This window comes from Balaenoptera borealis, assembly GCF_965194805.1.
Source record: "Balaenoptera borealis genome assembly, chromosome: 2".
NCBI lineage: Eukaryota > Metazoa > Chordata > Mammalia > Artiodactyla > Balaenopteridae > Balaenoptera > Balaenoptera borealis.
The window spans coordinates 101,940,906-101,955,964 of NC_138867.1; the positions used below are offsets into that span (position 1 = coordinate 101,940,906).

The 15,059-nt window shown below is 36.7% G+C and overlaps 1 long non-coding RNA gene across 1 annotated transcript in view; it reads left to right on the forward strand.

The window, feature by feature from the left end:
• LOC309622563 overlaps positions 1–15,059 on the forward strand; it is a 488,156-nt gene that overhangs the window by 364,280 nt on the left and 108,817 nt on the right. The window lies entirely within an intron of this gene.

The window sequence follows — 15,059 nt, forward strand, 5'->3', positions numbered from 1 at the left end:
ATTCTATATACTGCTGGAGTTTTAAACCAAAGTGAATATCAAAAATGATCATTTATAGAAGAATAGCAAGGAGATGGAGGCAGATTAGTTTAGAATATTTGTTCATCATAAAAATCTAAGATAGTATTTAACTTCATATTTCACATTTTAAAAACCAAGCAGTATAATACATTAATGTTAATCTTGAAACAACAGCAATTTAATTGAAAAAAAAATTCTTTAAAACTAAGTGGAAATTATGAAGGTATAGAAAAAATTGAATAATTTTAATGGAGATAAAGAAAATCCACACATCCTTAAAAGTATAATAAAACTGGTGGTTGTAAAACATTTCACTATTTACATGTGTGAAATTTCTTTTCTGGTACATGCCTAAAGTAAATATTTTTCAAACTTTAATATGAACTTCTTTGAACTAACATCTTGTTTCCAGGAAATGCTGTGGTTGTCACATATACTTGTTACAAAAGCAGTTACTGTGAGTGCATTTTCAAACAACAAATATAAAAAGGTACAGAATCATGACATGGTCTGAAAGTTCATTTGCACAAAACTAAAACAGCAGTAGTAAGAAACAAAATAATTCTGTTAATTAAATGAATTTAAAGCCAGTCTGGGGGAGATGCTTAATTTAAAAAGTGGGGGAAAATTGCTCTTAAAAATAGAAGCAGATTGGGCTTCCCTGGTGGCGCAGTGGTTGAGAATCTGCCTGCCAATACAGGGGACACGGGTTCGAGCCCGGGTCTGGGAAGATACCACATGCCGCGGAGCAACTGGGCCCATGAGCCACAACTACTGAGCCTGCGCGTCTGGAGCCTGTGCTCCGCAACAAGAGAGGCCGTGATAGTGAGAGGCCCGCGCACCGCGATGAAGAGTGGCCCCCGCTCGCCGCAACTAGAGAAAGCCCTTGCACAGAAACGAAGACCCAACGCAGCCAAAAATAAATAAATAAATAATAAATAAATAAAATAAATTTAAAAAAAAAAGAAGCAGATCTTTTGAAGAGCTGAGCTAAACATAGAAAAGAGAAGGGATGGGCAATTAGAGGGTAGGTAAGGAGAGAAAGTTATGGAAAGGAGCTGTTTTTGTTTTAAACTACGTATTACCAAGACTCATATACAAAGCACCAGATATAGGACTTCTCATGACTGGATCACTGGTATGAAATTTTTCAAGCAATAAGTTCCAAAATCATTTTTGACACGAAAATTTGCTTATATCAACATATTATCTCAACTGGAATCCACTGCCACAATTTAAAAAATAGGAAATAAAAAATCCTTGAAGGATGTAGAGCATTCTGAGAATTAGTAAATCCCTAGAAATTAAAAATTTTATGGAATATAGTTTAACTATCTTTCAAATAATTTTAATTGTAAAAAGTCATCTTCCAGTTTTAGACTATCTTAGTTATTTTGTTTCAAATATTTAAAATAAATCAAACTTGGATATTGTAGAGGAAATGCATGTCCATTGGAAGAACATTAGAAAGATCCCACTGTACCATTTGAGGCCAAGAAAACATTTTCCCTATCGTAAAAAATATTAGGGACTTCCATGGTGGTCCAGCAGTTAAGACTCTGTACTTCCACTATGGGGGCACGGGTTCTACCTCTGGTTGGGGAACTGAGATCCCACATGCCACGAGGTATGGCCAAAAAAAAAAAAAAAAAATTAAACTTCCTATGTTTAAAACATCAAAACCTTTTTTTTATAGATTATATTTTAGTGCAATTTGCAGTTCAGTTCTACAGATTTTCAGTGAGAGGTTTACCTTTTTTGAATCTGCAAAATTGAACACGAAGGCATATATGTGACTAGAAGTTGCAGATCTTACGTCCTCTGGTGAAGGAAGATATATCTCAAGGCTTTAAAATGTTTTAATTGAAGTCCTGGTACAACTTTTCCTTCCATGGAATGAGAAACCACTCAGGTTTTCTAAACTAATAATAAAGCACATCAATAGGGACAGTTAATCTAAAGAAATTTATTTGTTTTTCCCAAGCCCTTATGCTGTCTCACAAATACTGGGCTTTTACCTTCAGTCTGTCAGGCTGAAGAAGAGGAGAAGAGGGTGGGTCTTGGAGATCAGTTTTTTGAATTTGTAAGGAGCATCTATAGGATTAATAAGGATGTTTACATTCATAGTTAGATAGTTGCAGCAAGTAGGGTAGTCTGGAAACAGTCCACAGATGCATGCTATAGCCTAAAACATTTCTTAGGAAAACTTCACGCTGTTTTGTCTTTAACAATTGCTTTTCAGCACTCAGTTTCATTTTTTTTTTTAAGGATTTATTTATTATTTATTTTTAAATTTTATTTATTTTTGGCTGCATCGGTTCTTAGTTGCAGCATGCAGGATCTTCACTGAGGAGCACGGGCTCTTCTTTGCGGAGCGCAGGCTTCTCTCTAGTTGTGGCGTGGGGGTTTTCTCTTCTCTAGTTGGGGTGCATGGGCTGCAGAGCGCATGGGCTCTGTACTCTGTGGCACGCAGCCTCTCCAGTTGAGGCACGTGAGCTCAGTAGTTGTGGCACGCGGGCTTAGTTGCCCCGTGGCGTGTGGGATCTTAGTTCCCTGACCAGGGATTGAACCCACGTCCTCTGTATTTTAAAGTGGATTCTCTACCACTGGACCACCAGGGAAGTCCCCAGTTTCATCTTTAACAATGTCAGACGATCTACCTAATTTAGCCATAGTGTTAGGTAAGACTGAGAAAATGTTCACTGCCTATAGAAGGTAAAGCCTAAGATCACTCTCGGGAATGGGCAACTTTATTAGTGAACTGTATACTACACTCTGGGTCCATTAATGTTGGTTTACTTCAAGAATTTTGGATATCATATAAGTATATTATTTCAGTAATAAACCTTAACTGTTAGTATAATGGCTTTTCTGAGGTCTCTGAATCTTTCTAGCAAATCATTGAACTCAAGGGTAGGATTAGGGACCTTCCAAACTACAACAGAACTACTATCTGTCAGTAACTACTATCTTGGTGGATGCATCCTGTATACTTGAAAAGCACATTTTCTGAAGTTATTAGATGGAATGTTTTATAAATGTCAGTATGGTCGGGTCAGTTAATACTATTGTTAGTCTTTTATATCCATACAGCTTTTCTGACTACTTTTCAATTACTAAGAGAAGATTATTGGTACCACCAACTATAATCATGAATGTATCTATTCTTTTTCAGGTTTGGCAGTTTTTGCCTCCTATATTGTGAAGCACAGTTTTTAAGTGAATACACATTTACAGTATATCTCCCTGGCAAATTGACTATTATTCATCATGAAATGTCCCTCCTTACTACAGGTAATATTCTTTGGCCTGAATTCTATCATTACCATGTGCTTGTGATATCTTTTTCCATCCTTTTACTATTAACCAAATGTATAGATTTAAATGTGCCTATTGTATACATCATGGTAGTCTAAGGGCTCTATCAATTTAAAGGTCGATATTCTGAGAATTATCAGGAAAAATTTGGGAGTGTTTGTTCTGAGCTGGCTTGTAACCACAGATCTTTTGGCAAAGTGGTAGTGTTTAGAAAAATAAATACTCTTTCCTGTTTCTTTTCTTTCCACATGCTGTATTTTTCACTTAATGCAGTGAATAGCCCTGGATGCAGCCATACCCAGTAGTCAACTTATTTTCTCAGTGCATACATTCTTGTTTTTTAATCTGCCCTGGGAAACAATACAAGATCTGAGTCAATTGAAAAACAGGACTGAATACTCACTTTCACCCCTTCTGCTCTTTTTGGTCATTACATGTCTCAGTATCAGACAATCTTCTTTTTCATTTTTCAGATAAGGAAATGATGACACAGAAAGTTGAACTGATGTAACTAAGGTAATAAGTCAGGCTCCAATGTGAATATTGGGCTCCTGGCTCTCTGTCCAGGGCACTTTCATCCAAGCCCATTACCTTTCTGTGTATCCTCCTCCTCCTAAAAAGGTTTAGGGTCCTTTTACTAAAGCATTCTATTGTCCTTACCCAAATCCTGTGTGTTTAACACACAGAAAAAACACAGGCACATTTATTATTATTCTTATTAAGCAAGAAAAGAACAACTATTTGTCACACCAGACATCATAATCACTCTTGTTAAAGCTGATCTTCAAGCTTGCCCCTTGTCATGTGTGCTTGAAGATGAAGAAGAAACGCAGCCTTCAATTTTCCTAATGGTTTAACATAAAGTCACACCTCAAAATTCTTATCTCAGACAGATATATGGGTGGATGTGTGTGTATGAGTTGATTTCATTCTAATAAATTGGTGAATGGATGTGAATATACTCCCAGAGTGATATATAAGATATTTTTTATCATCATTGTTGGACAAGAGGCACTGTTTGTTATTGGTGAAGATAAAACACTAGTGATATAGTTTCCACACTCAAAGGGTTTAAAATTCAATATTGATATTGGAGTAAAGCAACTATATAAATAACTATAATTCAAAGCAGAGGATAAAGTCTTCTATAGATAACTGTAAACAAAGGAAAACAATGCCAGGAGCATGAGAAATAGCTTCATGAAAAATCTTCACTGGATGCTTTGATCCACACAGTAATCTTAGCAGATACACAGAAGGGAGGTGACTATTATGCTCACTTTATAAATGCTCTGGGCATCTATTTTTTTTAGTCCACCTTCATCCAGCCAAGGGGTAGTAGAATCATTTTTGTAACTCAAGTCATCAAAATTCAAATGTAGAAGAAACTATGTATTCTACTTTCGAGTGCCACCCTCTATTTCAAATCAGCTAACTGACTTAAGCTAAATCATTTTAAAAAATATCCTATGGTTATTGCATCCTCTGGTATAAAAGCTGATATTTTTATACCGATGGTCCTAAGTCAGTTATCAAGTCTGTTAGAGTTGTTACTTTGTCATATACCAAAATAAATTTAGAAGTTTCCATTGGTAAATTACAGGGGAAGCAAATAGAAAGTGTAAATTTCCTCAAAGAAAATATGAAATACCCTATTTTGAAGGTAATCTATGACTCAGAGAAATATACCTAAATAAATCATTTTGGAAAACTGATATTAGATAAATAATAGTGTGGAAAAGAATCCAATAATGGGCAAGTGGCCATATGACTTTGTTTTGCTTTTTCTTCTTTTAATTTAGTGGTTTATTTGGAATTCCTTATTCCAGTTTGTTGTAAAAAGAATCGGGTTCTGCTGTTTCATTCCTCACCATGTGTGGGTGATTATGGAGGAGGATAGCTGTCTGTCAAAAGCAGATGATGCCCACGGAATGTCTGAAAATATAAAACTGCTTATTGCAAAATGATTGCTTGGGTTTATCTGTCATGCACAGACTGCCTGGTCGACAGACACTGAAATCTGAGTGAGACAGTTGTGTTGACATGTAGTACTGAAAACAACCCTTTAATTCTTAAATAGCTGTAGTAAATGAATTTTCTTAATTCTTCAAAGTAGGCACTTGAAAATTAATCACTGATATATAAAACTGCATATATTCAATGTTATTCCATTATCAGCAAATAAAGCAATTATTATTCACCTTGTTACATTTTCAAATATCGTAAAACTGCATGTGTGCTTAATTGATTGTAATATTTTAAAATTCCAAGCTGTTAACCCTTCCTTTCATTAATCATTTATGCATACAGATGTTATTTACATTTTTAAAAATCTAGCCATAATAGGCTAGCATTATTGTGGTAAAATTATATCTATTGACACAATTCTTAATAATCAATCAAATGTAAATTTTATACTTGTCCAGGAAGATGAATGAACATGATAAACATATTATCTGACTAAACTCCATGCAGACTTAATAGGACTACCAAAATTCTCTTTGTGATTCAAATAGTATATGAAATGAATGGACAGAGATGAAGTAATTAGTAGTAGTAGTAATATACTCTCCCTGTATCCTTGTTAAAAATGGAATTTTAGAAAAATTAATAAATACAATGACTAGCTGATAGTAATTCTGAGTGTGTTGAATTCCCACAATCTATATCAAAGTTTTTATTCCCATTATTTTTATAAGTTGTACACTTTTGTTAGGAAAAAGAACTCAATATTTTAGGGAAATTCATATAGGCATGCTGATTATTTTCACTTTTGGAACTATATGAGATTGAAGCCTAATTAGTATATAGCAGCTATCTGTGCCAATATTTCCCAGACAGGATAGATATTTACATCCTTGAATTCTCCTTTCACCTACCAGTCTACTAAATTGTCTAAGAATATTAGCGAAGATTGGTGAAGGATTTGTATTTATTATGCATTAATCACCTTAACCATTCAACTTGTTGAAAAGATTCACAGGACTACAACATCTTATTCTCTGGGAAGAGCTCTAGTACAAGTACAAGATACAGTACAACAAGCATATGCATTGAAAGGAATCTAAGGTCATAGATACAGGCCTCTCTCTCCTCTCTCACCTGAGCCTTATAAAATATATATATTTATCTCCTCCAGTTTGGAAGCACCACCTATATGTATGTCAAGCACTCTGACAGCAGGAAGTCCAAAATCTGCTCATCACTGGGGGGGGGAGAGTCTCATAGTGAGCTGATCATCTAGGCATATTCTAGGCATATTCCAGCTATGTGACCGTCTATGATGTGTTTTCCATCAAAAATCAATTCTCTAATTCACCAACACCAACTGGCTGTCCAAGAACTCAATTCATTTCCAACACTAACTATCCAGAGTCAGCCCAGACCCTACAGGTTAAGCGCACAGTCCCACAAGACTGCCCTGAGACAGCAGCTGTAAACGGGTTACAAGGCTACCTGCACTTCTGCCTGGCTGACTACAAATTAGAAGGTTAGCATGATCCCCCCTGATTCAGGTTCAATAATTTGCTAGAAAAACTCACAGAACTTGGGAAAGTGCTATATTTACTATTACAGATATATTTTAAAGGATACACCTCAGAAACAGTCAAATGGAAGAGACGCATATTACAAGGTATGGGGGCAGGGATAGTACAGCTTGTCCATGCCCTCTTTATGCATGTTCCCCTGGGAGTGTGTTGATGTGTTCACTAACTTGGAAACTCTCCAAATCTCATTGTTTAGGAGTCTTTATAACCCAATCTCCTGATCTCTCCCTTCCTCAGAAGCCAGGGGGTGGGGGAGCTGAAAGTTTCAACCCTCTAATCACACAATATGTTCTTTTGGTGACTAGCCCCCATACTGAAGCTATCTCAGAGGCCCCTCAGCCAAGAGAGTCATATCATTAGTATACAAAACACACTCTTATTACTCAGAAAATTGTTTTGGGTAGTAATATTACTTCTTCTAATACGTGAACATAGGATATCTTTCCATTTATTTGTATGATCTTCAGATGGGGATCAGCCAGGATAGCAGAGTAGAAATATCCTGAGCTCACCTCTGCTCACAGGCACATGAAAATCACAACTATTTTCAGGACAACCATTGATAAAAAAGAACGGAACCTACTAGAAAAGATCTACAACTAAAGATATAAAGAAGGAACCACAACAAGATGGGAAGGAGGGGAGCAGTTTCAATATAGGCACGTCCCATACCCCCAGGTGGGTGACCTACAAATGGGAGAATAATTACAATTTCAGAGTATCTCCCAAAGGAGAGAGAGGTCTGAGCACCACATCGGGTTCCCTGGCCCAGGGGTCCTGCACTAGGAAGACAAGCCCCCAAAGCATTTGGATTGGAAGGCCAGCAGGGCTTAGTTCCAGTAGTCCTAGAGGGTTGGGGGAAATAGACTTCACTCTTAATGGACACACACAAAAATCTCACATGCTCCCAGACCCAGGGCAGAAGCAATAATTTGGTATGAGCCTGAGTCAGACATACCTGCTGATCTTGGAGAGTCTCCCAGAGAGGCAGGAGGTGACTGCAGTTCACCCTGGGGATGTAGAAACTAGCAGTGGACATTTTTGGAGCTCATTTTACCAGAAGACTGGTGTTGGCAAGCACCATTTTGGAATCCTCCTTCTAGTTTATTAGCTCCAGAACCTAGCCCCACCTTGGCCCCAAAACCAGTAGGCACCTGTGGAGAGATCCCTCAGTCCAAGCAACTGCACATGCATACAGTGCCATCCACCAGCAGACAGGCTGCCTTAAGACTCCCAGAGCCCAGAGCCATCCCTGGACATGACCCTGCCCACCAGAAGGCCTAGGACCAGACCCCACACACTAGTGCACAGGCACTAGACCCAGGACCCCCGGGGCCCTCCAGCCAGAGACCACAGGACCCAGCTCCACTCACCAGTGGGCAGCTGCCAGCCCCAGAATCCTCTAGGCCCCAGCCTCACCCACCAAGGAGCATGTTCTAGACCTGGGCCCACCTCCAACCACCAACAGGCAGACCCCAGTCCCCAGAAAATTGCAGCCCCACAGTCTGCAGACCTGGGCTGCCTTTCAGCAGTCCAGATCCTGCCCTAGGACTGGCTGGGTCCTGCCCTCCCCCACTAGCAGGCCAACACAAGCTTAGGGACACACTGGACTCTGCAGCCAACTGTGTCCGGAACTACCCCTCCCATGATCAATCTGACACTAGCTCTGGGACCCTTGGGTCCTACAACCAGACCCCAGGACCCAGCTCTGCCAGTCAGTACACTGGCACTAGCCCCAGGACTTGGCTTCACCCACCAGTGAGCAGGCAATAGCCCTGGCGACTTCTGGACCCTGACTCCACCCACCAGTGAGCCAGCACTAGCCCCAGGGCTTCCAGGGGGTTTCACAGCCAGCCACCTCATGATCTGGTCCTGCCAACCAGTGGCCAGCAGCCTCCAGAGAAGGCAGAGCCTGGCAACCAATAGGATTGCCCATACAGCCTGCCACAACAGAAGGACACACACAGCCCTTATAGGGGGGACCCCTAGAGCATATATTAATAGCTCCAGTGTTGTGAGAGGAGTGTACTGCTGGGAAGCACAGGATGTCTCCTACAAAAGACCACTTCTCCAAGGTGGGGAAACATAACCAACCTATGAGATACATAAAAATAAACAGTAACTTAGGCAAAATGAGGCAACAGAGGAACATATTCCAAACAAAGGAACAAGGTAAAAACCCAGAAGAAGAATTAACTGAAGTGGAGATAAACAATCTTCCCAAGAGAGTTCAGAGTAGTGATTGAAAAGATGATCAAAGAACTTAGAAGAAGAATAGATGCATAGGGCAAGAAGTTAGAAGTTTTTAACAAGGAGTGAGAAAATATAAAGAACAACAAAACAGAGATGAAGAATGAAATAACAAATATTTGTATCATCTTCAATTTCCTTCATCAATGTCTTATAACTTTCAGAGTTCAGTTCTTTCACCTCCTAGTTTCAGTTTATTCCTAGGTATTTTATGCTTTTTGATGGAATTGGAAATAAAACTGTTTACTTGAATTCTTTTTCTGATAGTTCATTATTAGTATATAGAAAAGCAACAGATTTCTGTATATTAATCTTGTATCCTGCAACTTTACTTAATTCATTGATTAGTTCTAATCATTTTTTGGTGGAGATTTTACAGTTTTCTATATATAGTATCATGTCATCTGCAAATAATGACAGTTTTATCTCTTCCCTTTCAATTTGGATGCCTTTTATTTCTTTTTCTTGTCTGATTGCTGTGGCTAGAACTTCCAATACTATGTTAAATAGATGTGGTGAGAGTGCACATCTTTGTCTTGGCCCTGATTTTAGAGAAAAAGTTTTTCACTGTTGAGTATGATGTTAGCTGTGGGTTTGTCATAAATGGTCTTTATTATGTGGAAATGTATTCCTTCTATACCCACTTGGATAAGAGTTTTTATCATGAATGAATGTTGAATTATGTCAAAAGCATTGACTGCATCTATTGAGATGATCATGTGATTTTTATCCTTCCTTTTGTTAATGTGGTGTATCACACTGATTAATTTCTGGATATTGAACCATCCCTAGAATAAATGCCACTTGATCATGGCATATGATCCTTTTTATTTATTATTGAAATTGGTTTGATAATATTTTGTTAGGGATTTTTGCATCTACATTCATCAGAGATAGAAGCCGGTAATTTTCTTTTTTTTTGTAGTGTCTTTATCTGGTTTTTGTATTAGGGTAATGGTGGCCTCATAGAATGAATCTGGGAGTGTAGCCATCTCTTCAATTTTTGGAATAGTTTGGAATAGGCATTAGCTCTTCGTTATATGTTTGGTAGCATTCCCCTGTGAAGCCATCCGTTCCTAGGCTTTGTTTACTGGGATTTTTTTTTTTTTTATTATAAGTTCAATTGCTCTACTAGTGATTCCTCATACAGTATCAGAAGGTCATGTTTCTAGAAATTTGTCAATTTCTTCTAGGTTGTCTAATTTTTTGGCATATATCTCTTTATAGTATTCCCTTATTTTTTTGTATCTCTGTGATATAAGTTGTTATTTCTCCTCTTTCATTTCTTATTTATTTATGACCTCTATTTTTCTTGATGAGTCTGGCTAAAGGTTTATCAATTTTACTTATCTTTTTAAAAGAAAAAAACTCTTGGTTCATTGATTCTTCCTATTATTTTTTGGTCTCTATTTATTTCCTCTCTGATCTTTATTTTTTCCTTCCTTCTACTGACTTGGGGCTTTGTTCGTTCTTTTTCTAATTCCTTTATATGGTAGTTAGGTTGTTTGCTTGAAATTTTTCTTGTTTCTTGAGGTAGGCCTCTATCACTATAAACTTTCCTCTTAGAACTTCTTTTGCAGTTTCCCATAGATTCTGGAGAATTGTGTTCTGGTTTTCATTTGTCTCAAAGTAATTTCTGATATCTTCTTTGATTTCTTTTTTGACTCGCTGGTTTTTCAGTAGCATGTTATTTTGTCCCCACATGTTTGCGTTTTTCCCATTTTTCTTCCTGTAACTGATTTCTAGTTTCATACAATTGTGACAGGAAAAAATGCTTGATATAGTTTCTATTCTTTTAATTAAATTTGTTGAGACTTGTTTTGTGGTTTAGCATGTGATCTCACCTGGAGAACATCTCATGTGCACTTGAAAAGAATGTGTATTCTGCTGGTTTTGGATAGAATGTCCTATAGACATCTACTAAATCCAAGCTGTGTCATTTAAAACTACTCTTGCCTTATTTATTTCTGTCTGGATGATCTGTCCCTTGATGTAGCTGAGGTGTTAAAGTCCCCCACTATTATTGTATTATTGTTGATTTCTCCCTTTATGACCGTTAATATTAGCTTTATATGTTTAGGTGCTTCTCTGTTAGGTGCATATATGTTAACAAGAGCTGTATCCTCTTCTTGTATTGATTCTTTTATCATTATATAATGCCCTACTTTGTCTTCTTTATAGACTTTGTTTTAAAGTATATTTTATCTGAAATGAGTATTGTTATCCCTGCTTTCTCGTCATTTCCATTTGTGTGAAATATATTTTTCCATCTCCTCACTTTCAATCTGTGTGTGTCTTTAGCTGTGAATAGAGTCTCTTGTTAGGACCATATAGATGGGTCTGATATTCCACAGGTCTCTCATACTACAAAAGTCCAAAACTAAGTCATTGATGCTTCCAACGAAACTGTGTCTCTCCACAGCCACCCAAGCATGCTTAAATGATGTTTACACTTATTGTTCAATGAAGTTAAAAATCTAGGAATTATTCTTGACTCATGTGCCACATCCAAACTACCAGCAATGTATCTAAAACCCATCTACCTCTACCCATCTCTATCACCATTGCCGCCTCCTTGGTTGAGGAAAGCAGTATCTTTAGCTTACTCAATATAACAGCCTCCTAACTGATATCCCCACTTTTGGTTTCCTACAATCCATCTCCTATGCAGCAGCCAGAGTGTTCATTTAAAAAGAAAACTAGACCATCTTCTAAAAGCCTCTTTCTTCATTGCCATTCTATTGTACTTACATCTAAATCCAAAGTGTTTGAAAGAGCTGAGACTATTATGTAATCTAAACCAGCTGGCCTCTCCAATATTACTGCATGTAATTCTCTTGACACATTCACCATGCTCTAGACACACTGCTCACCTATCACACTTTTGAAGAAGACAGACCTTTTCCCTCCTAACTATTTCACTGTGTTAATTCCTGTTCATCTTTTAGGTTTCAGCATGATTATCACCTGAAAGTTAAGACTTCCAGAACTACCTCATATAAATTGTATCCCCACCTTTTATCCTTTTATTCTCTCTTATGAAGTTATGTTAATTTTCTAGTACATACCAACACATCTAGACAAATACATACACACACACACACACACACACATAATGCTTATGCACATACACATAGGTATGTGTGTGTGTGTGTGTATATATATATAAACAATGTTGATATATTCAATATCTGTATCTCCCTCTAGAGAGAAAACTCCAAGATGACAGGCCAATGCCTGTTTTGTCCATTGAGTGCCTAGCACTGAACGTGAAACACAGCCAAGAAGGAGGAGTCAGTTTTCAAAAAGTTCTAGACAAGTGAGGGGAGGGTCATAGACAGGAAAATAAGCAGGTCCATATAGCTACAGCTAGGCTTGCAGTATCTAGACTACAAAAATGATGTTAGTAAACAGGGTGGGATTATACTAATGCTAAGGCAGAGACAATCTGTTTTTATACTATTTCCATATAAATGATGATATGCCTTATTGATATGAATATTCCTTAGTCTTTGGTTGTGATAAGATATAGAATTCAGTTAGATAACCCCAAACAGGATAGAAGAAATAACATTTATTTCATATGCAAAATTCCTTATTTTTTATAGCCACCATAATATTATAATTAAATACATTGTTATTAAATACTGATTTGCTATAAATTAAACAAAATGACTCACTTCTATAGATAATTTGAATGGTGCTACTTGGAAGAAACAGTGTAGTGCAAATACCGTGACACTTACAGACTACCAGAGCTAAATTTGAAACCCAGTTCTGACAATTACTAGTTACAAACTTGGGGGAAGATTATCTACATTTTTGTGCCTGTTTTCTTATTTATAAAAATAGGTCTGCATTTTCTTAGAGTAGGACTTTTTTGGAGTTTATCAAAGAATGTGTGTGGCAGTAGGTCCTGGCATAGTATCAGGAGCTACAATGCTGCAAATGATCAAAAGCTAGTGATGAAATCTTACTGTGTTTTGTAATCTAATTTGTTGATGAAGAAGTGCATGTATAAAATGGTTTCAAGAGAGAGTCGAGCTAGGTATATTGACTAAAGAATCATTTGTGTAGACATGAAATTTGAGCTAAGAGGCTAGGTGAGATATATGGAAAAGTCAAGAGAATAAGAGGAAGAGTTCCAATGGTTTATGACTAACTTACTTTCAAATCAGAGTCTGTCTATCCATTTATTGAAAAAAAGTATTTCCCCACACGTGTACAAAAAGCCAATGAATCTATCAATAGTTTGCCCAAGTTTATATTCTATTAAATTATTACATTTTTTATACTGCAATATTCATGAAACTATGTTTGCTTTCATTTCTATAGTCTAATGAGCCACCTAGATGCTAAGTCACACTCAAATCTATTGGCAAGTTATTTTACTACCAAAGAATAATACTATCACTCATCTATGCATAAACAGGGGTTACAATACCCTGAAAAGTTGAGTTTGAAAGATCAGAACTGAACAGCAAAACCTTTATTTCATACTGAAGAGCCAGATGAAAAGCGTTCTTATCTGTCTGGCTTGTTTAAATGTTTGTTTTATCTTTGGAATCAAGAAGCAATGATTTACCCCGTGCCATTTCTGATTATTCCTTAAAAAGGACATAAAATTATCAGTAGAAGGAATGGCATCTATAATACCTATGCAAAAGGAAGTATGAGATTTTAAATACACACATTCATTGTCCCACTCATATTTGACTGCATATATCATTTGTGGGCCACACAGATGTTTATCAAATGAGTTAGGGACAATGGAAAAACAGACCAAATACTTCCCCTTCTTCACCTACTTTCATGTGAACTTTGAAACCCTCCACTCCAAATTTAAATGCAAACTATTCCAAACCTTCTCCTTCATTTGCCAAGTCCTTTATCAACCATGCTCATGGTATGTTTTTACCACCTCATTTTCCACAATACCACCCTCCATCAATACTCCCTATAGAAAAATAATTTTGAAAATTCTGACCTTTTTGTTTATTTGTTTGCTTCTCTATAAATTCTAAGCCTTGAAAAACAAATCTTTATTTTGATAACCATAGAAAATTTATTAACCATAAATGGAAATGAAACTTCTTTTTCCTTGGTCTGCTGCAATTTTATCCTGGATATATTTTCTGTAAAAGTATATTTATAAAGTTTTTCTTTTTCCTTATAAAATGTAATTGACAATTTGACTCCCTCAAAAATGAGCCATGTGATGAATTTAACATATATAACGGGAAAATGCAAACATATACATAAGAAGAAAAATATGGAAAGCAAAATATGCTTAATGATATTTAAGCTAAATATTTTTAGGTAAATCTTATCATGGCTGGATACAAGTCCATATTCTGAGTACTCAATTGGTATTCAATAATTATACATATAATTTTAAGTATTATGTGGTTTAGATCAGTTACTACAAACATTAAATGTTTATTGTTTCAGCTAACTTATACATCTCACTCTTAATGTTTGCCCTTTCTTAAACACAGTTTTAATCTTAAAGTAACACACACCTCTCTGTCTGTCTCTGTATCTCTTCCTCCTTCCTTCTCTCTCCCACCTTTCTCTCTTTCTGCAGATTAAGCACATTATTCAAATTAAGGTTTTTTTAAGGTGCGGGGGTGAATAATAGGGTATTGGAGAGACACAACAAGAGGAAAAAAAGTCACAAGACAGATAATAACTAAATAATTTTAGGTGCAAAATTATGTAAGAATATGTTGCCTCTCCCATTTTACAAAGCAACTCAATCCTTCCTTACACAGATCACATTCAAAACTCCATTAGATGTAAGTAGGAGTTAGCCACAGCTCACCAAACACTTCATCACATTATTTCATTGCATTTAAATTGTTTTAGGTAATTTAGGGAACAGAAACTCTGGAAATAACACTTTCCCATAACAACAGTCAG